Raw genomic sequence first — 22,811 nt, 5'->3', positions numbered from 1 at the left:
TAAAGGCATATTATACAGTTATAAAATCTCTTTCTCTAGAGGACTTAAAATCTATATTAAATCCTCATCTGTTAGCTGGGATTACTGAATTCTGGCCCATCCTGAGGCAGGTGGGATAGCAGATGAGAACATATTTGAGTGTCTTTTAATGTCCTGCCTAGTCCCCAAATTTGATTCTTTGAATTTGTGCTGTCTTTGGAAAAATACGCAGTTTATCCAGGAAATTACTATTTTAAGTTTTTAACTTCTATTTTAAGTTTAAGTTTAATTTCTATTTTAAGTTGTAACAGAACCCTGTTACAACTGTGGTGAAGGTTATCATCTTTAGTTTTGGCTTTTTATGGTCTAAGGAGAATGTTTTATTATATATTAAATGTGCATAAGAAGAATAGTTCTGGCATGGTAAAAATGTATGGTGAGGATTTATTTTATGTGAAGAAACAAAAATGATAATCAATCCATATTATGTTCATAAAGCTAATACAAAATGAAATTATGGCTTTAGAAGTATTTTAAAGCCTGTTTGAATGCCTTAAGAGCCCAAAGAATAGTGACCAAAATAATTCACAGCAGCTTGTCATTTGTTAGATTTTATTTTCATGTTTATATGAAAATTTCAATTTATATTTACACTTCATGTAGATGCTTTTAAGTGGATTAAAAACACCTTAGCTTTGAGTGATTGAATTCCAGAAATTTTATGACAGAGTGAATAGCCAGCATGAATTTAGAATGCACTCTGCTTTAGGGCATTCGTTGTAAAATTAGAGGAGAAAACAAAAGGCATGAGCCTTTCAGTTGTGAAAATTGATAGGTAGGAAAATGAATTAATTTCAATTCAACAAAAATGTGTTGTTTCAACAATTTTCTCTTCACTGTGAGCTATATGCTCTCAGGATTCACAAGTCTAGTGTTTCTAATTTAGTTTAGTGTTTAGTGTTTCTCTTAATTTGGGAAACAGTATTCATCTTCATGAAGGGAAAAGCAATGGTGGCAGAAATAACATAGGCTCTGGAGTCCAATTTTGTTCAAAAACATGTGGAAGACTAGAGTGAGTATGACTTATTTCCATTTGGACAGATATATGTTTATTGTGCTTAGGCAAGTAGATTGAACATTTCTAATAATTTTGAGAAATTATGAAAATTTTTATCATGTTTGGGCTTGATCAGTCGGCCAGTTACAGAAACATTTCCAATTACAGTTTGGGGGAGTTATATAAGTGGACTAATTAACATGCCTACATATATTTGAGAAGCATATATTGAAAATAGAAAAAAAAAGGGTCCCAATGAATGTGTAAGGTTAACAGTTTGACATTAATTGATTAAGAAAAAATAGCAGAGGAGGCTCCAAGCATGCATTATGTCTTTCGCTTGGTAACTCACTCCCACTTTTATTCTTGGCGATGGTTCATTAAATCTCTTAACTGAATAGTTTCTCTCCTTCCTTGAATCATTAACCTCCATTTCTATTCTACCTCTATGAAACACCAGTATGAACTTAGTCATTAGAAGGCATGCCCCACCTCTGAGATCTAGACTCTGCCACTCCTCCTCTGTCTACAATCTCCTTACATATCTTCACTCTTATTAATCTACATACTTCATGCTGGGCTCACTCTCTCTCTCCACACTCAAGTTCCCTTCTTGGATTGTTTTGCTTATTCAAAGATATAATTAGAGGTGGGTTTTTTTGAGCATCGGTAACAGTCCCTTTTAAATGTGAGAATATTTCATCTGAGTATATATTTCCTGAAAATGGTATACATTGAATCACACATTCAGTGCTATATAATGAAAGCATTAACTTTTAAGAATGAAGTTATTAATTACATCCATATCAACCTGAGTGGCAGTTTTTGGATTGTAAATAACATTTTCAGATGAGGATTCATGGAACTGAATAAATAGAACTCGGGTCGATATGGCATATGGACCATTTTAAGTGTCTTATCAGTGCTTATCTGTATTGGGATCCTAGGGGCAATGTTCTGGTTGAACTTGTTGCTAGTAGGTAAGGAAGTGAATTTTAAAGTACATCTAGTATTCAATAGATGAGTCCCTCCTTTGGATAAATAACATTTAGTGGAGATACTTAATTGTAGTTTAAAATCTGTTTTCAAATTATTTACTCTTGAAATAGAAATGAATCACTGCAAGAAAAAAAAACAGACGAGATAGAAAATAAATTTCATTGTTTTATTAGATAGGACCGCAGACTATATTTTTAATAGACAAATATTTATTGGTAATATGAAAAACAAAATATCTAACTATATCTATATTTAATCATTGTGTTGTATATTCTTCACTCTTTTCTGCCCTGCTTATGCCCCAGGAGGCTGACAACTAGTTTCCATCACCCTGATATTTTTGCCTTCTGACTGACTTCAGCCAATGGGAAGCACAAGCAGGAGATTAGATGGCAGGAGAAGAGAGAGGTCAGAGTACATACCCCCATCCCCCATCCTCCTCCCTGCCTTGCAGTGGTTCTGTCAGTGACTGGTCCTACAGTTACAGCTTCTGTCAATGGCTCCTCTTTTACAAACTTAAGACCTCTCTGGGCTTCACTAATACCTTTCCTTCCGCTAGTTCCTTAAATTCCAGGGATTGTAATGGCTTCCTGTTGTTAGTTCCTGGGTGTTCCACCATCGCTTGCTTAAGATTCTCTTACATCTACTTCTGACTCCCTTTGCTCAAGAAATCCTCAGGATTGCCTTATCTTTCTTGGTAGAATCCTGAAAATTAATACTTTAATTTTCATTTATGTTACAGAGAGTTGAGAAAAGTCTGGGGAAAAAAAAGATTTTGGAAAAAAGAAGTAGCATCATATCACCTTAAGATATATCAACTTCGTGGGACTGAAATAGGGCTTTACCATAACGTATATATGCAGAGTAATGGAGCCTGCTTGAGGACATTATAAGCTAAGGACATTATGATCATTCTCACTACTTGATTAATCACAGTGCTATATGAGGTGGAATATAATTCAGTTAAATAATAATTAACACTGATTTCACTTGACTTGGGCAGAGTGGAACCAGCTTCACTGATGTAAAAGTATAGACTGAATCTGCTACAGTTATATAATGTCATGAATATATTGTTGAATTACTCAGTGAGTCTTCGTAAATTTACCCATTGGAGTGAGATTTAGCTGACAATCATGTCAGATGAGTGTATCAAAACACAATCTAGTTTCTACACTGCTATATTCCTGCGTTGGGATGACTTGATAGATGGTTTCAGTCTAAAAATCACCATGTGTTTTGATTCTAAAATATTAAGAGATCATGTAAGTCTGTAGCTTACAACTCGCTATTTAAATTTATTTGAATTACTGATGTGCAGTGTTATGAGTTTGGCAAATCATAAGTCACATCAAGGTCATAGGTTGACTTAATTTAAACAGTGGCCTTTTGATATGGGCTGCCGAGGGTGGCAAAATGGAAGTGCTCTCTGCTTAATTACCATCTATGTGGTGTAATGGCTAATAATGTTACATGCACCCTTGCACCTCTTGAGATTTAATCCCCTTCTCAGCTGGCATTTTTCTGTTTGAATTGCTGTGGCTACTTCAGCCTGATTGTAAGAGCCCGGAGCAGAGACCAAGTCCTCTTCTAAGTCAATACAGAGCAGAGCACACTGTCAGTGTGTTGCAAATGATTAGGAGTAAAACTTTGCAGAGTCTTGCCTTACTGACATCAGCTGAATAATGAAGGCAATAGCAAAGAGACAAAAATAGAGTCTTGCTGTAAGGTTCTTAGTTTCTCTTGACTGATAACATTAAATTTGTTTTTCCTTTTCTGCAAGTTTCTGGACTGGGTATTTGGGCTACTGCAGAAGGGCTTTCCTTGGTCCTTTCTGCTTCTTGCCTGCTATTTTTCTCCCTGATTTATGCTGTTAGGCTTATGGCTCACAAACTCTCACTCTTCCCATTCAACATCTGTCACCCTTTTATGGCATCTTTAGAGAACTGAGATTGAAGGGAAATATTTTAGTTTTAACAAATGGGTAACTTGTCTGAGACATAAAGATATTCCCCATACATAAGCTACATTTTAGAAATGAGTGAGTTGGTCTAGTTTGCAATTGTCCTTGAAAATTAATGGTATGCAATTAATACTATGCTAATTAATTTTATTCTGTATTCCATATGGTGTTGGCTTGAGTTTCATGCTAGGTTTGCTCTTTTGAAAATAACTGAAAAATAATTTCTTAGCATTGAGAAGTTTTAAATACGAGGCAGCATGATCTATCGTGTAGAACTCTGGACTAAAAGTACAGAGATGAACTGTATGTATTTATTGTGCAATAATAACCAGAAGGTAGCCCTGAACTCTGGAGGGGGCAGTGATTTTTCCTCGCTAGGATTTATATGTATCCTGGTTTCCTTTCTCTGCCACATTCTTGATTGGCACCACCATCTGAGAACTCACAGATATGACATCCCATATGATACTGTCTGAGACCCACTTTTTTGGCAAAGGAGGCACATCATCATGAAATTCATTGGTCCTACCATATATATCTCTTAACCTGAAGTAGCTGGCCTAATGGAACTTTGGGATAGCCTTTTAAAAGCATAGTGAAGTACAGCCCTGTAGAATTGTGGTATTATCCTTCAAGATATGGTATAACTTTAAACCAATGGCTACCATATGTTGCTGTATTTGTGACAGAATACATGGATCCAGGAACATGGGTGAAGTTTGGAGAGGCCCTTGTCACTATTCCCAATGACCTTGGGGAAATTTTACTTCCTTGTCCTCTGCTGGATTAGAGGTCCTGATTTCTGGGGGAGAGATTGGGCATTTCTACCAGGGGATAGAGTAATGGTCCCACTAAATAGCTGCTGCCAGGTCATTTGACACTCTTTGTGCTATTAGATTAATAGGGAAAGAAAGGAGTTACCGTACTGACAAGGAATTAGCCCTCATTAAAACAAGATGAGGTGGCTGCTATATAATAAAGATAGGGAGGAGTATATATGAAACCCACAAATTCTCTAGGAATCTTCTTGAGGCTTTCATAATAACACAAAGGTATAATAAGTGGCCTTGGGCCTCTCAGGGACAAGCAGAAGTACTGGCTAAGGTATTTAGAGTGAATATAGTTAAGTGGTATCAGGAGATGTACAATGTCAATTATAACCTCAATGTCATAACTGTAATAGTGAGGACTGTAGCTTTCCCCATTATATTTCCTGTGTTAAGTTCCCATTAACCTTCTCATTGTAAATCTTATTTGATTTTTAGAAGTTATTATGGACCACCAACTTGAAGAAGCAGTGATGGGATGAACTGAACTTATCTTGGGAGATGAATGAATCTGTGCATAGCAAGTGGCAGGATTTAGCAGATGTTATTGGAGCCCCAAGCACATCCCCTTCAACAGTCACTGTTGCAGTAGCACTCACTGTTTCTGTACAAGAATATATTGATGGTGATTTGTTTAAAAATCTTACAGCTCTCTACCTGAGGGCTTTCTATTGGCCCTTGTCCAAGGCAAGCCAGAAGTGCTGGGATAGTTGTTTCTAAGAACAGCTCTCAGCCAATGAGGAATGGAAATTTAGGCATAAATACCCGTAGGTTATAACCCCCCTAGATGGGACAACTCTGAAGCTCCTTTTGAACTGTCTTCCAGGGTTTTCAGCAGGACTGGACCCCAGGTGTCTGCAGTAGCACCCTGCTCATTCATATGCCCTATATTGCCTTTTTTCCCTTCTTTTTCTCACTTCTCCACTACTCTAATGGTGCTTCTTGGGATCAATTCCTAACCTTCCAAGTAAACCACTTACACTCAAAGCTGCTGAGTTAAACAGAGTTAAAGAGGAGCCTTGAATGCTGCACTTCTCATGGTTTATTGTGTTCAAGGGTACTGTGTATCAACAAGCAGAAGCTCTAGAAGAACTTGTCAATCTCATTCAGCCATAGCATCTTTTTCACCAATTCCTTTTCATATTTTGTAGAAATGAGGGTTCTTTAGAAAAAATTTAGAGAATCATTTGGAGAAAAACACCTCCATGAGAGATTAAAATTTTCTAAACTAGATCAAGCTTTCTGTAACTATCTTTAAATATTGATAGACATTGGGCTTCCCTGGTGGTGCAGTGGTTGAGAGTCCACCTGCCGATGCAGGGGGACGCGGGTTCGTACCCCGGTCTGGGAAGATCCCACATGCCGTGGAGCGGCTGGGCCCATGAGCCATGGCCGCTGAGCCTGCGCTTACGGAGCCTGTGCTCCGCAACGGGAGAGGCCACAACAGTGAGAGGTCCATGTACTGCCAAAAAAAAAAAAAAAAAAAAAATTGATAGACATAATTAGGTACCATCTACGTGAGAACCAGAACCTTCTTCCCTCATGCTCAGCCTGGGCACTGAAAACTGAAATCATAACTTACTGTCTACATTAATATGACTTTGCAATTCATTAACACTTCTTTACTCTTCCAGGGCTGTCCTGCTTAAGCAGATAGTGTGATTGTTTATTACAGGAACTTCTCAAAAGAGATATCAACTCTTCAATGGACAATATCAACAGACATTTTCTGCTTAAAGAGTCTTTGAATCCCTCAAAATCCTAGCCTTTTTTTTTTTTTTTTTTGCGGTACGCGGAGCTCTCACTGTTGTGGCGTCTCCTGTTGCACAGGCTCCAGACGCGCAGGCTTAGTGGCCATGGCTCACGGGCCTAGCTGCTCCACAGCATGTGGGATCTTCCCGGACCGGGGCACGAACCCGTGTCCCTTGCGTCGGCAGGCGGACTCTCAACCACTGCACCACCAGGGAAGCCCAAAATTCTAGCCTTTGATGCTTGTGTTATGATTCCTGCTCAATCCTAATCATGACCCCAAATTGAAAGACCCACCTTAAGCCAAACTTCCAGTTCTCAGTCAATTCTGACTGTACTTCCCTCTTTGAAATGCCGTAAAAGCTTTGAAAGGTGATATCCTCCCATATATTTGGTAAGCAATAACTCACCTTTGTCTTATCAACGGATTATGTTAATAATGTTTGGGGAGCCAGCTTTTTGCCATATGGTAAATTACTTCCTATTACAGTTAAGAAAACTAGCCCCAGTGTAAGCAGTTGTGTATTACCTACTAAAAAAAGAAGTGATGTAAAATTAAAGCTGAACCTCACCATGGGCCAAGTCATTTGCTAAGCACTTTATATGTACTATTTCATCATGAGAGACTGAATATACAAGTCGACATAGCCAAACCTGACAATAGAACTCTAACCCACATCCTCCACAGCAATCACACTGGGAAACCAAACCTCCATCTCTGCACTAATCAGCCCAGAAAGACCGGCACTTGATCAATGACATCCAGATTCCCTATTTCACAACTTCATAATCCCCCACCTTCCCACTCAGGACCAACAGAAGGAAGCAAATATGCTTCCCAAACAAATGGCAGAAAATGCTCTGCTTCTGGTCAGTGTGCCTCCAGCTTCCTCATGCCAACAACCTGCCATCAGAGCCTACCAGAGCCTTTCCTTATTTTCTGCTGTGAAGGTTTTTCATTCCCCTAGCTGCCTTGTGTTTCTGCCAAATGCAAGTGCTGGTGGCCAGCTCCCTCACTATAGCAACCTCTACACAAATAGCCTGTTTGTTCTCATGTGCGTGGTCTTCATCTCACAATCATAAGAACTCTGTGAAGTAAGTACTTTCAACAAATGAAAATACTGAGACAGAGGTTATGTACATCATCTATTTCACAGTGCTGGTAATAGCAGAGCTGAGATCTGAAACCACTCTGTCTGACTTTATAGCTTGTTTTGCCACCACTCCAGAAATAGTGCAAAATTCTAGAGGTTCTAGAACTGCACTGTTCAACAAAGTTGAAGTTGATTAGAGCCCTGTGACCCTGAAAAACAGGGACAGTTGAAGAAATTGCCACCCTTGGCTTCCAGAAATTGGCTTACCACAAAGAACCACCTTTCCTCATATGATTTCCATTAAGACTCAAGGATGTCCTCCTTGTTTACCTATGCCAAGGCTAGACATATAACTTCCACATTCCCATTTCTTTGACTTACAAAAGATGAGCTGAACTGTTTGTCCCAATTGATCACTCATAACAAAGTGCTTATTAACTGACTTGACCAACTTCAGTCAAACTTCTCTCCATCCCCTGGGCCCCTCATCTCTGACTTGCCCTCACCCTGCACCAGTATACAAACCATCCTCACCTATTCTTCCCTAGAGTCAGCTGACTGCAAGGAAATACATTCCTTGATCAACTGGTCTATCATGCCACCAAGTCCCCCACACTCAATTTTTTCTAGTCTTGTTTACCTCTCTGTATAAAAGAATATGCCTTTCTGTCTAACCTTTGAGATGCTTGCAGATCTTGTCAGAGCAGTCTCCCTATTGCAATATTCCTTTCCTTTTCCTTTGTTATAGCAATTCTTTCAAATAAATTCTCTTCTTACCCAAATCTGGATTTTTTTTAAAAAATTGACATGTCCAATCAAAATGGAATGCCAGCCACATATATAATTTGAACTTTTCTAGTAGGACGTGGAAAACAGTAAAGGAAACAGGTGATATTAATTTTAATAATCTATTTTATGTAACTCAACATATTCAATATATCATTTCAACATGTAGTCAATATAAAATTATTAACAGGCTGTTTTATATTCCTTTTTCATACTTACATTTTTGATATCCAGTGTGAAGTTTTTTTTTTTTTTTTTAACATCTTTATTGGGGTATAATTGCTTTACAATGGTGTGTTAGTTTCTGCTTTATAACAAAGTGAATCAGTCATACATAAACATATGTTCCCATATGTCTTCCCTGTTGCGTCTCCCTCCCTCCCACCCTCCCCATCCCACCCCTCCAGGCTGTCACAAAGCACCGAGCCAATATCCCTGTGCCATGCGGCTGCTTCCCACTAGCTATCTACCTTACTGCGTTTGTTACTATGTATATGCCCATGACTCTCTCTCGCCCTGTCACAGCTCACCCTTCCCCCTCCCCATAACCTCAAGTCCGTTCTCTAAGAGGTCTGCGTCTTTATTCCTGCTTTACCCCTAGGTTCTTCATGACATTTTTTTCTTAAATTCCATATATATGTGTTAGCATACGGTATTTGTCTTTTTCTTTCTGACTTACTTCACTCTGTATGACAGACTCTAGGTCTATCCACCTCATTACAAATAGCTCAATTTCGTTTCTTTTTATGGCTGAGTAATATTCCATTGTATATATGTGCCACATCTTCTTTATCCATTCATCCGATGACGGGCACTTAGGTTGTTTCCATCTCCGGGCTATTGTAAATAGAGCTGCAATGAACATTTTGGTACATGACTCTTTTTGAATTTTGGTTTTCTCAGGGTATATGCCCAGTAGTGGGATTGCTGGGTCATATGGTAGTTCTATTTGTAGTTTTTTAAGGAACCTCCATACTGTTCTCCATAGTGGCTGAACCAATTCACATTCCCACCAGCAGTGCAAGAGTGTTCCCTTTTCTCCACACCCTCTCCAGCATTTATTGTTTCTAGATTTTTTGATGATGGCCATTCTGACTGGTGTGAGATGATATCTCATTGTAGTTTTGATTTGCATTTCTCTAATGATTAATGATGTTGAGCATTCTTTCATGTGTTTGTTGGCAGTCTGTATATCTTCTTTGGAGAAATGTCTATTTAGGTCTTCTGCCCATTTTTGGATTGGGTTGTTTGTTTTTTTGATATTGAGCTGCATGAGCTGCTTGTAAATTTTGGAGATTAATCCTTTGTCGGTTGCTTCATTTGCAAATATTTTCTCCCATTCTGAGGGTTGTCTTTTGGTCTTGTTTATGGTTTCCTTTGCTGTGCAAAAGCTTTGAAGTTTCATTAGGTCCCATTTGTTTATTTTTGTTTTTATTTCCATTACTCTAGGAGGTGGGTCAGAAAGGATCTTGCTTTGATTTATGTCATAGAGTGTTCTGCCTATGTTTTCCTCTAAGAGTTTGATAGTTTCTGGCCTTACATTTAGGTCTTTAATCCATTTTGAGCTCATTTTTGTGTATGGTGTTAGGGAGTGATCTAATCTCATACTTTTACATGTACCTGTCCAGTTTTCCCAGCACCACTTATTGAAGAGGCTGTCCTTTCTCCATTGTACATTACTGCCACCTTTATCAAAGATAAGGTGTCCATATGTGCATGGGTTTATCTCTGGGCTTTCTATCCTGTTCCATTGATCTATCTTTCTGTTTTTGTGCCAGTACCATACCGTCTTGATGACTGTAGCTTTGTAGTATAGTCTGAAGTCAGGGAGCCTGATTCCTCCAGTTCCTTCTTTCGTTCTCAAGATTGCTTTGGCTATTCGGGGTCTTTTGTGTTTCCATACAAATTGTGAAATTTTTTGTTCTAGTTCTGTGAAAAATGCCAGTGGTAGTTTGATAGGGATTGCATTGAATCTATAGATTGCTTTGGGTAGTAGAGTCATTTTCACAATGTTGATTCTTCCAATCCAAGAACATGGTATATCTCTCCATCGATTTATATCATCTTTAATTTCTTTCATCAGTGTCTTATAATTTTCTGCATACAGGTCTTTTGTCTCCTTAGGTAGGTTTATTCCTAGATATTTTATTCTTTTTGTTGCAATGGTAAATGGGAGTGTTTTCTTGATTTCACTTTCAGATTTTTCATCATTAGTATATAGGAATGCCAGAGATTTCTGTGCATTAATTTTGTATCCTGCCACTTTACCAAATTCATTGATTAGCTCTAGTAGTTTTCTGGTAGCATCTTTAGAGTTCTCTATGTATAGGATCATGTCATCTGCAAACAGTGACAGCTTTACTTCTTCTTTTCCAATTTGGATTCCTTTTATTTCCTTTTCTTCTCTGATTGCTGTGGCTAAAACTTCCAAAACAATGTTGAATAATAGTGGTGAGAGTGGGCAACCTTGTCTTGTTCCTGATCTTAGTGGAAATGCTTTCAGTTTTTCACCATTGAGGATGATGTTTGCTGTGGGCTTGTCATATATGGCCTTTATTATGTTGAGGAAAGTTCCCTCTATGCCTACTTTCTGCAGGGTTTTTATCATAAATGGGTGTTGAATTTTGTCAAAAGCTTTCTCTGCATCTATTGAGATGATCATATGGTTTTTCTCCTTCAATTTGTTAATATGGTTTATCACATTGATAGATTTGCGTATATTGAAGAATCCTTGCATTCCTGGAATAAACCCCACTTGATCATGGTGTATGATCCTTTTAATGTGCTGTTGGATTCTGTTTGCTAGTATTTTGTTGAGGATTTTTGCATCTATGTTCATCAGTGATATTGGCCTGTAGTTTTCTTTCTTTGTGACATCCTTGTCTGGTTTTGGTATCAAGGTGATGGTGGCCTCGTAGAAGGAGTTAGGGAGTGGTCCTCCCTCTGCTATATTTTGGAAGAGTTTGAGAAGGATAGGTGTTAGCTCTTCTCTAAATGTTTGATAGAATTCGCCTGTGAAGCCATCTGGTCCTGGGCTTTTCTTTGTTGGAAGATTTTTAATCACAGTTTCAATTTCAGTGCTTGTGATTGGTCTGTTCATATTTTCTATTTCTTCCTGATTCAGTCTTGGCAGGTTGTGCATTTCTAAGAATTTGTCCATTTCTTCCAGATTGTCCATTTTATTGGCATAGAGTTGTTTGTAGTAATCTCTCATGATCTCTTTTATCTCTGCAGTGTCAGTTGTTACCTCTCCTTTTTCATTTCTAATTCTATTGATTTGAGTCTTCTCCCTTTTTTTCTTGATGAGTCTGGCTAGTGGTTTATCTATTTTGTTTATCTTCTCAAAGAACCAGCTTTTAGTTTTATTGATCTTTGCTATTGTTTCCTTCATTTCTTTTTCATTTATTTCTGATCTGATTTTTATGATTTCTTTCCTTCTGCTAGCTTTGGGGTTTTTTTGTTCTTCTTTCTCTAATTGCTTGAGGTGCAAGGTTAGGTTGTTTATTCGAGATGTTTCCTGCTTCTTAAGGTGGGCTTGTATTGCTATAAACTTCCCCCTTAGAACTGCTTTTGCTGCATCCCACAGGTTTTGGGTCATTGTGTCTCCATTGTCATTTGTTTCTAGGTATTTTTTGATTTCCTCTTTGATTTCTTCAGTGATCTCTTCATTATTAAGTAGTGTATTGTTTAGCCTCCATGTGTTTGTATTTTTTACAGATCTTTTCCTGTAATTGATATCTAGTCTCATGGCGTTGTGGTCAGAAAAGATACTTGATACAATTTCAATTTTCTTAAATTTACCAAGGCTTGATTTGTGACCTAAGATATGATCTATCCTGGAGAATGTTCCATGAGCACTTGAGAAAAATGTGTATTCTGTTGTTTTTGGATGGAGTGTCCTATAAATATCAATTAAGTCCATCTTGTTTAATGTATCATTTAAAGCTTGTGTTTCCTTATTTATTTTCATTTTGGATGATCTGTCCATGGGTGAAAGTGGGGTGTTTAAGTCCCCTACTATGAATGTGTTACTGTCGATTTCCCCTTTTATGGCTGTTAGTATTTGCCTTATGTATTGAGGTGCTCCTATGTTGGGTGCATAAATATTTACAATTGTTATATCTTCTTCTTGGATCGATCCCTTGATCATTATGTAGTGTCCTTCTTTGTCTCTTTTAATAGTCCTTATTTTAAAGTCTATTTTGTCTGATATGAGAATTGCTACTCCAGCTTTCTTTTGGCTTCCATTTGCATGGAATATCTTTTTCCATCCCCTTACTTTCAGTCTGTATGTGTCTCTAGGTCTGAAGTGGGTCTCTTGTAGACAGCATATATAAGGGTCTTGTTTTTGTATCCATTCAGCTAATCTGTGTCTTTTGGTGGGAGCATTTAGTCCATTTACATTTAAGGTAATTATCGATATGTATGTTCCTATTCCCATTTTCTAAATTGTTTTGGGTTCGTTATTATAGGTCTTTTCCTTCTCTTGTGTTTCTTGCCTAGAGAAGATCCTTTAGCATTTGTTGTAAAGCTGGTTTGGTGGTGCTGAACTCTCTCAGCTTTTGCTTGTCTGTAAAGGTTTTAATTTCTCCATCAAATCTGAATGAGATCCTTGCTGGGTAGAGTAGTCTTGGCTGCATGTTTTTCTCCTTCATCACTTTCAGTATGTCCTGCCACTCCCTTCTGGCTTGTAGGGTTTCTGCTGAGAGATCAGCTGTTAACCTTATGGGGATTCCCTTATGTGTTATTTGTTGTTTTTCCCTTGCTGCTTTTAATATGCTTTCTTTGTATTTAATTTTTGACAGTTTGATTAATATGTGTCTTGGCGTATTTCTCCTTGTATTTATCTTGTATGGGACTCTCTGTGCTTCCTGGACTTGATTAACTATTTCCTTTCCCATATTAGGGAAGTTTTCAACTATAATCTCTTCAAATATTTTCTCAGTCCCTTTCTTTTTCTCTTCTTCTTCTGGAACCCCTATAATTCGAATGTTGGTGCGTTTAATGTTGTCCCAGAGGTCTCTGAGACTGTCCTCAGTTCTTTTCATTCTTTTTTCTTTATTCTGCTCTGCAGTAGTTATTTCCACTATTTTATCTTCCAGGTCACTTATCCGTTCTTCTGCCTCAGTTATTCTGCTATTGATCCCATCTAGAGTACTTTTAATTTCATTTATTGTGTTGTTCATCGTTGCTTGTTTCATCTTTAGTTCTTCTAGGTCCTTGTTAACTGATTCTTGCATTTTGTCCAATCTATTGTCCATTCTATCTCCAAGATTTCAGATCAACCTTACTATCATTATTCTGAATTCTCTTTCAGGTAGACTGCCTATTTCCTCTTCATTTGTTAGGTCTGGTGGGTTTTTATCTTGCTCCTTCATCTGCTGTGTGTTTTTCTGTCTTCTCATTTTGCTTATCTTACTGTGTTTGGGGTCTCGTTTTTGCAGGCTGCAGGTTTGTAGTTCCTCCTGTTTTTGATGTCTGTCTCCAGTGGCTAAGGTTGGTTCAGTGGGTTGTGTAGGCTTCCTGGTGGAGGGGGCTAGTGCCTGTGTTGTGGTGGATGAGGCTGGATCTTGTCTCTCTAGTAGGCAGGTTCACGTCTGGTGGTGTGTTTGGGGGTGTCTGTGGCCTTATTATGATTTTAGGCAGCCTCTCTGCTAATGGGTGGGGTTGTGTTCCTGTTTTGCTAGTTGTTTGGCATAGGTTTTCCAGCACTGTGGCTTGCTGGTCGTTGAGTGAAGCTGGGTGCTGGTGTTAAGATGGAGGTCTCTGGGAGATTTTCGCCATTTGATATTATGTGGAGCTGGGAGGTCTCTTGTTGATCAGTGTCCTGAAGTTGGCTGTCCTACCTCAGAGGCAGAGCCCTGCCTCCTGGCTGGAGCACCAAAAGCTTTTCATCCACAGGCTCAGGATAAAAGGGAGAAAAAGTAGAGGGAATTAGTAGAAGTATGAGGAAAGAAAGAAGGAAAGGAGGGTAGGAAGGAAGGAAGAAAGAAAGAAAGAAGCAAAGAAGGAAAGAAGGCAAGAAGGAAAGAAAGGAGGGAGGGAGGGAGGAAGGAAGGAAGGAGGGAAAGAAGGAAAAAAGACAGAAAGAAAGAAGATACAGTAAAAATAAAATAAAGTATAATAAAGTTATTGAATTAAAAACTTCTTATTTAGAAAAAAAAAAAAAGGGACGGAAAGAACCTTAGGACAAATGTTGGAAGCAAAGCTATACAGACAAAATCTTACACAGAAGCATACACATACACCCTCACTAAAAGAGGTAAATGGGGAAAAATCCTAAATCTTGCTGTCAGAGACCACCTCCTCAATTTGGGATGATTCGTTGTCTAAAGGAGGGAAGGAAGGACGGAAAGAAAGAAAGAAAGAACGAAGGTAAAGTGTAATAAGGTTATTAAAATTAATTATTAAGAAAAAAAATTAAAAAAAAAAAAAAAAAAACATGGACGGATAGAACCCTAGGACAAATGGTGGAAGCAAGACTATACAGACAAGATCTCACACAGAAGCATACACATACACATTCACAAAAAGAGGAAAGGGGGAAAAATCATAGATCTTGCTCCTAAAGTCCACTTCCTTAATTTGGGATGATTGGTTGTCTATTCAGGTATTCCACAGATGCAGGGTACATCAAGTTGATTGTGGAGCTTTAATCCGCTGCTTCTGAGGCTGCTGGGAGAGATTTCCCTTTCTCTTCTTTGTTCTCACAGCTCCCAGGGCTAAGCTTTGGATTTGGCCCTGCCACTGCGTGTAGATAGCTGGAGGGCGTCTGTTTTTTGCTCAGACAGGATGGGGTTAAAAGAGCCGCTGATTGGGGGCTCTGGCGCACTCAGGCCGGCGGGGACGAAGGGGCACAGAGTGCGGGGCGGGCCTGCGGTGGCAAAGGCCGGCGTGACTTTGCACCAGCCTGAGGCGCGCTGTGCGCTCTCCCGGGGATGTTGTCCCTGGATCCCGGGAACCCGGCAGTGGCGGGCTGCACAGGCTCCGCGGAGGAGGGGTGTGGAGAGTGACCTGTGCTCGCACACAGGCCCCTCGGTGGCGGCAGCAGCAGCCTTAACGTCTCCCGCCCGCCTCTGGGGTCCGCGCTTTTAGCCGCGGCTTGCGCCCGTCTCTGGATTCCGCGCTTTCAGCCGCGGCTCGCGCCCGTCTCTGGATTCCGCGCTTTCAGCCGCGGCTCGCGCCCGTCTCTGGGGTCCGCGCTTTCAGCCGCGGCTCGCGCCCGTCTCTGGGGTTCGCGCTTTTAGCCGCGGCTCGCGCCCGTCTCTGGAGTTCCTTTAAGCAGCGTTCTTAAACCCCTCTCCTCACGCCCCAGAAAACAAAGAGGGAAGGAAAAGTCTCCTGCCTCTTCTGCAGGTGCAGGCTTTTCCCCGGACTCCCTCCCGGCTAGCTGTGGTGCACTAACCCCTTCAGGCTATGTTCAAGCCGCCAACCCCAGTCCTCTCCCTGCGCTCCGGCCTCAGCTCGCAGCCCCGCCCGCCCCGGCGGGTGAGCAGACAAGCCTCTCGGGCTGGTGAGTGCCGGTCGGCACCGATCCTCTGTGCGGGAATCTCCCCGCTTTGCCCTCCGCACCCGTTGCTGTGCACTCCTCCGCAGCTTCGAAGCTCCCCCCTCCGCCTCCCGCAGTCTCCGCCCGCGAAGGGGCTTCCTAGAGTGTGGAAACTTTTCCTCCTTCACAGCTCCCTCCCACTGGTGCAGGTGCCGTCCCTATTCTTTTGTCTCTGTTTTTTCTTTTGCCCTACCCAGGTACGTGGGGAGTTTCTTGCCTTTTGGGAGGTCTGAGGTCTTCTGCCAGCCTTCAGTAGGTGTTCTGTAGGAGTTGTTCCACGTGTAGTTGTATTTCTGGTGTATCTGTGGGGAGGAAGGTGATCTCCGCGTCTTACTCTTCCGCCATCTTCCGCCTTCCCCCCAGTGTGCAGTTTTATCTCAGTTTGAGTTGCCACATTTCAAGTGCTCAATACTTCGCTATTATATCGGACAGAGCAGTATTTTTGGTGCAGGCTCTCTTTGTCTATCTTGCTGGAAAGTTTGTTTTTCTCTCTTCTCCTCCGCCACTTCATCCTCCTCTTCTACTACTTTAGTCTGTCTTCTCCTTGCCTACCTTAGCAGGTTGCATGTTTTTAATGTCCAGATTTCACTGCATGAGACACAGTTCCTCTTTTTCCAACTTATATAAATATCTGAGCTCTTTCTTTCTTTCTTTTTTTTTTTTTCTTTTGCGGTACGTGGGCCTCTCACTGTTGTGGCCTGTCCCGTTGCAGAGCACAGGTTCCGGACATGCAGGCTCAGCGGCCATGGCTCATGGGCCCCGCTGCTCCGCGGCATGTGGGATCTTCCCGGACCGGGGCACGAACCCATGTCCCCTGCATCGGCAGGCGGACTCTCAACCACTGTGCCACCAGGGAAGCCCTATCTGAGCTCTTTAACAATAGAAAAGTATAAGAATAAAACTTAACACATATGATTATTTTCTACTGTTAGATTCCTTCTCACCTTGGGGGAAAGAGACATTCCTCACTTATCTAAAAAATATATCTATAGCTATTTAATCCATATGGACAGAAATATTAAGTACAGTAACCCCAAAACATCGCATAATCAGGCACTCTTAGTGGGTTAAGTTGTTTGGGTGTTCAGAATTGAATATTGGGGGCAGTGAGTTGTGGAGGGCTCAAAAGGAACAGGGGGGAAATTGTACTTGACCAAAAAGTCTCAATTTACACCTTCTCTGAAGTTTCTTGTTCTCTTTTTTAAAAAATCGTAAAAAAACAACACCTAAGGCTGATATATTTACATTTGGGTGTGGATCATCTGAGCAAGTGAAACGATAGCTTAGGATCTCCTGCTGCTGCGTGAGTGCGTCTCTGGAGATTGCTTTGAAATATCACTACATACCCAGCATTAGAGAAACTGAGTTTGATTTGAGAAGGATTGCTGCTTCAGTGGTCCACATTACTCAGCAAGTTTCCCCAGGTGCCCATCCACTGTCATCGCTAATGTGGCGTTGTTCGCCAACTGAACACACGGGAGTTCTTTGCTTGGCCCGCCAGTCACAGAGATAATGGATGGGCCATGATCCAGGCATTCTTTCTCTATGGTTAGGCTTAGTTCTTATTTAGATTCAGTTTCATTTCCTCTTTTTCTTCCTCTTAGTTTCAGCTCTCATAAAGCAGTGTTGAATTTCACAGTACCTAAAAGAAATTTAAAAATTATCTAATTCTACCAAAATCTATTCAGAAGCTGGTGTGTGCTAGGCATTGTGTTAAGCACTGGATATACACAACTGAGTAAAATACTCAAGAATCTGATACTTTGGAAGGGATAGATATAGAAAAATATAATTAGTGCCATGATAGAGTTGTTTCTAAAATGTGGGCATATCAATGAGTGAGATTAATTTCATTCGTTGTGAGAGTATAGGGAAAAAACGCAGCATGGTGGTTATATTTGATCTGATATTTAAAGGAGTTCATGCAGATCAGAAATGGAAAAATCCCCCAAGTAGAGGAACTAGAGCCAGCAGGGGGCAGGATGTATTCAAGGTGAGTAACTAAAGGCTATGGTGGAGTGGAAAAAAACCAGATGATCTTAAAGTTGTAAACCATGGATAGACTATGTATCTGCTGTAAGCTGGAGTGAGGAGTTTGTAATTGTTTGGTAGTCCATTGGGAACAAAAAGAGATTGTGAAGTTGATGACATGATATGACCTGTGACGTACAATTGTGATTTTGAAGAGTGTGAAGAATAGTTTGAAAAGGGATCCTGATATAATATGTTGAAAATAGTTTAATTTGAACATTTGCAAATGTACCTTTTTAATTCCACCTTTTCTGACATGTAGCTGTTGTTTTAATTTTGCAGTGTCCTGCCCAGGTGATTTCATGTTAATGGGCAGGCCCTTTGTGTCTAGTTATATGAGACTGTCCATGACATAGGGGATCAGGGTATGAAGTGTGATACCGTCTTCTAGGACTGACCACTTCGGAGGATCTCCAGTTATCCTTGATAGACAGTCAATGTTCTCAAAAAAAAAAAAAAAAAAAAAAAAATCCAAAAGAACCAGTAGCTATTGAAGACAAGTACCCTGCAATTAAATTTAAGAAAAATAAATTATTTGAATCTCTAGCGCAGTATATGTTTGTGTATTGGGTTGGCCAAAAAGTTCAGTTGGGTTTTCCCATAACATCTTACTGCATAAGCTGAATGAAATTTTTGGCCAACGCAATATATGTGCAAGACACACATACATACAAATACAACATACAGAAATGATGAGCCTAGCCAGTGTTTATTTAATAGAGATGTAAGAAGACACCACAAGCATGTACAGAGAGCGAGAGACCTACAAAGACACCTACAGAGCAGAACACACACATACTCGGACACATAACACTGGGCAGAACAAAGAACCTAGCTCAGTCTTGTTTAAAAGTAAAAAGGAATGAAGTACTGATACATTGTACAACATTGATAAACCTTGAAAATATTATGCTAAATGAAAGAAGCCAGACACAAAAGACCAATTATTGTATGATCCCATTTATATGAATGTCCAGAAGAGGCAAATCCATAGAGACAGAAAGAAGATTAGCGGTTGCCAGGGGCTTTTGGGAGGGAGAAATGGGGAGTGGTTGCTTCATGGGTAGCCTTTCTTTTTAGAATATTGAAAATGTTCTGGATTTACATAGTTATAATTGTTGCATAACATTGTGAATATACTAAAATCCACTCCATTAAAATGGTTAAAATGGCAAATTTTATGAATGAATTTTATCTCTTAAAAAGAGAAAAAGAGTCTTAACCACCCCTCATCACACACACATACAAACATTATAGAGAGAGAGACATAAATACAGTAGCTGCATACAATACACACGGAAGGAAAACTTATCCATAGAAACACATACAGAGAACAAGAGAGACACATAGTCATAGACAGATGCACAGAGAGATGGAAAAGAAAAAGACAGGCATCAGAGTTGAAGTGGGAGTACAAAACGATTATATGGAAAAATAATGAAATCAAGGTAAACAAGAACCTCAATTTGTAAATAAGTCACATAATTAGGCAGGATTGACATGTCTCAAAAGGAGACTTAGGTTATATGAACGGTGACCTTTTTTTAAGGTGACATTTATTAAACTGTGGCAATGACAATATGTAAAACAATATTTGAGTCACTTAAGCCATTTAATTGTAGAATAAGAGAATAAATGAAATAATTGGAATTTGGGACTTGTGAGAATATCTGTTATAGTCACACAGAGGTATTCCTCTTTAATATCTGTGACATTGCATTATGAGTAAATAATCAGTGTATGAATATGGTGTGGAAATGAATAACATTCTTCAGGAACAAAGTTAACTAATTTCCTGTATATAATATTTGCCCTTGATTTTCTTACAGTACAAAGTAGCTTTATTATCTCAGTTGATTTTATTTTCCTGATAAAGGGCTGTTCTTATATTGCCATGCCTTGCAGGACTGCTATTTATTTTAATAAGAATTTAATAAGTGTGAAATCCTTTGGAAACTTGCAACTGAAAGTTACCAGATGTTCTGTGTGAGGACAATGTGGTTGAAGTATCACTGAAAGCTGTTGTGCTGTTCTCGCCTTTTTAAAAAGAATTGAGTATCCTGCTAATCTAAACCTAGTTCACAACCATTGTTCTTACTTAGTTTCCCTCTTTTTTATTCAGATTGCATCCTTTTCTGTTTTTATAATGGAAACTTTGCATTAGTTGAGAACACATGTTGTCACTGAGTATTGCAAGAAAGGAAGGAAAGTTTGTCTTATATTACTGGGGTTGGAGGAAAATAACTGTTCTCTATAGCAGTTTGACTTCACCTTACCTTTCCAAGGTTATGCCCCTTACTACATTCTTGAAAGAATGCTTCCAGCAAAGTGCTTCCTTATTATGAATGAGGTCCTGTTATTGTTCACAGGAGTGCTAGAAGCCACCGTTTTTCAGCTTCACTTCTTTTATTATCCTCTTTTATCTCGTTCACTTTCATCTTATGCTTTCTCTTTGGCTTATAAAATGAGTAAGCTGCAAGAAAGGCGGGGTAAAGGCCATGACTCAGACAGTGGCCAATGGAAGCTTCTATAAAGTCTGAATCTTTTGATGAAGGTTGCAAAGTAAAACATAAAGATGCTGCCATTTCTACAGAAAAGATGAAAGACTGTTTGAAGGATAATACATATATGTCCAATTAAAGATTATTAAAATTAATGTTTGAAAGTTTGACATGTTTGCTGAATTGCAGGATGTATATATTGATAAAGAGAAATGGGCCAAAACTCAACTGATCCTAGGGACCAAAGACTTTCAAGGATGAGGGAAAAGGGCTTTGTTTGGGGGCATCTATTTTAATTCAAGGGGCTATGTATTAGCCACAAAATAACAGAGACATGGAAATGCATATTGAATAAATGGAAAGAAAATTGGTTTTCCCATTGGTATCTAGTGAAGATCAGTTTCTACTAAATGGTGGGGTGTGTAAAGCAGTTGTGTTATAGCTACCAATTTATTAACTGCCACACATTACCTTTCAAGCTCTGACTTTCCACTGTATGTGACTCTTTACCAATTACTTTCTGACTTTCCTTCTTTACTTCTTTAGTACTTCACACTCCTGATTCTCCTCCTTACTCCTTGACTTTTGTTTCCATTCCTCCTCTTAGGCTTCTTTTCTTACATCTTACATCTGATCCTAAAATGTGAGCAGTATTTTGTATCTTGGTTTGGATCTTGATGCTATTCCTGTCTCCTGCTATGTATTCTCCCTGGGCAATATCATTTTCATGGACTTATATGTTTATGGTCTCCAAATTTCATGGATGGACTCACTTATATTCATAGTTTTAATGGGCACACATATATTTATGATCTCCACGTATCTACCTGCAACTCAGATTTCTTCTGAACTGTCTTAGCTTATTGAATATTCCATTGGCATGTCCCATAGCCATATTAAATGCTTTAAGCTTAAATATAGTATGTTCGGAATGAAATCATGTATTCAACTTCATTTTCAACTTATTCCTGGTTTAGTTTACAAGGTATCAAAATATTTCTACTTAACCTGGAAACCTGGGGTCATCCTAAATTATCCATTTTCCCTTTTGCTCAAAATGACCTAAACATTCTGTTGGTTCAGTCTCTTTCCCATTTCTTACCTCCATATTGCCCCTTTTCATTAATTTTTCTTTACCTTGAAGCCAGAGGCCCAATCTTTGTGAATGTCTTACAGTTTCTGAAATAAGTTATCTTGCTCTTATGCTCTTTCCTTTGCACATGCTAGGTCTGCTTTGAGAGCCCTCTGTTATCCATTATTCAAGCTCTAGATTGAGCATCATCCTTATCTAACATCTTTCCTGCCCCTCTCTTCCTCCTAGAATCATTCTTTTCTTTCTTTTAACCACAATAGTAATTGATAACTTTTTAATCTCTCTCATACACCATTTTATGTTGCATTATGGATTCATTAAGGCCAAGAATCTTGTCATTTTAATAGTGATAACAATAATGGTAATATTATTCCCACTGGAGAATTTTGAGGACTGAGTGACAGGATTTGACATAATTGTAAATGATCACTCTGGAAACTGTGTGGGAGCTAAAATGTAAGATAAAAGACGAGCTCTTGTAATGACGCAAGTGAGATGTGATGTTGGTTTAAATCAGGTTGGTTGTGGGAAAGGTTAGAAAGGAGTAGTTGATAGAATTTGCTGATGGGTCAGTGATGGATAATTTCTGTGGACATGAAAAAAGGGTGTCACAGACTCTGGCCTGATTAAATACATGGATAGAGTAGTTATTTATAAAAATTGGCAGACTATGGGATCAGTGAATTTTAGGAGTATATGGGAATCAGGAGTTGAAATTTGACATGTTAAGTTTCAGATATCTATCAGATATCTATCAGACATCCATGTGGAAATGTTGATTTAGTAGTTAAATATGAGTCTAAAATTCAGGGTAGAGTTTTGGGATGGTATAAATTAGGGAATTTATGTGTTTAAGGTATTTAAAATCATGAGGTAGGAGATCATCTAAGAATAAAAATGAATAAAGAAGAAAAGATCAAGGTTTGGAGACCTCAACATTTAGAGGTTATAGAGATGAGGAGAATTTAGCAAAGGAGCAGGGGAAGAAGTGGGCAGTAATGTAGATAGAGTACCAAAAGAGCCAAGAGAAAAATGTGTTCTAAAGAGGAAGTGATCAGATTGGTTAAATGCTATTAATAGGTCATGATGAGATATGAGGCTTGATCATAATTTTTACATGAAACCTCATTCATTCATTCATTCTAAGAGTGTGCTCGAGAAACTTGAGAGGTACTAGTATGGG

This window comes from Tursiops truncatus, chromosome 5 (genome assembly GCF_011762595.2).
Source record: "Tursiops truncatus isolate mTurTru1 chromosome 5, mTurTru1.mat.Y, whole genome shotgun sequence".
Taxonomy (NCBI): domain Eukaryota; kingdom Metazoa; phylum Chordata; class Mammalia; order Artiodactyla; family Delphinidae; genus Tursiops; species Tursiops truncatus.
The sequence above is the reverse complement of the archived record's forward strand: the minus strand, read 5'-3'. Positions refer to the sequence as shown.